General features: G+C 70.9%; 1 protein-coding gene across 8 annotated transcripts in view; it reads right to left on the bottom strand.

The window, feature by feature from the left end:
* ZNF248 (zinc finger protein 248) overlaps positions 1-577 on the bottom strand; it is a 19753-nt gene extending 19176 nt beyond the window's left edge. For 5 of the 8 annotated variants that reach the window (XR_003429778.1, XM_027091924.1, XM_027091927.1 and 2 more), the window contains exon 1: positions 1-461. This exon is cut by the window's left edge. The gene's annotated coding sequence lies outside the window, so the exon portion shown is untranslated. The other 3 variants (XM_027091925.1, XM_027091931.1, XM_027091932.1) reach the window with 2 other exon arrangements.

Below are 577 nucleotides of genomic sequence, written 5' to 3'. Positions count from 1 at the left end.
CACACACACACACACACACACACACACACACACACACACACACACACACGTCGCGCACGCGCACTCGCTCTTCCCCGCATTCCTCGCCCCTCCCCACAGGCCCAGATCACACGTCACGCACGCGCTCTCCCCTTGACAACCCCGCTCCCTCCCCGCGGGCCTAGCGCACACATCACGCACGCGCACTCCCCACGGGCGGCCACACGACGGCGCCGCCCGCTCAGCTCAAGGGCTGAAGAGCTGAGGACCGAGCGAGCCCGAGAGTCCGCGTTTCCGCGCGGGACTCCGGCCTCTCCAGGCAGAGGCGCCGCCGCCTGCAGTCCCTTCAGTTCTGCAGGCGCCGCAGACTCCTGGGGTCCTGCCGATGTTCGCGGGGCTCCAACCTACCACCCGGCACCGCTGCCTCCGCCGGCTCCCCGAGCCGCGGGGGGTCCCCTTGGCCCTCGCCCCCACCCTCTGGGGCTCACCCGCAGCTCCCTCGCCGCGTGGACCTGGAGGCCAGGGATTGTTTCCCACGAGGGGCTGGAGGCCGGGGAAGGACGAGCCGGGAGGAGAAGGCGGGGATGCACATGCGCAG

The sequence above is a fragment of the Aethalodelphis obliquidens genome, unplaced genomic scaffold (assembly GCF_003676395.1).
Source record: "Aethalodelphis obliquidens isolate GAN/ISIS:26980383/991018 unplaced genomic scaffold, ASM367639v1 scaffold73, whole genome shotgun sequence".
In the NCBI taxonomy this organism is placed as follows: Eukaryota; Metazoa; Chordata; class Mammalia; order Artiodactyla; family Delphinidae; genus Aethalodelphis; species Aethalodelphis obliquidens.
Note: the sequence above shows the minus strand (reverse complement) of the source record. Positions and strands in the feature narration are given on the sequence as shown.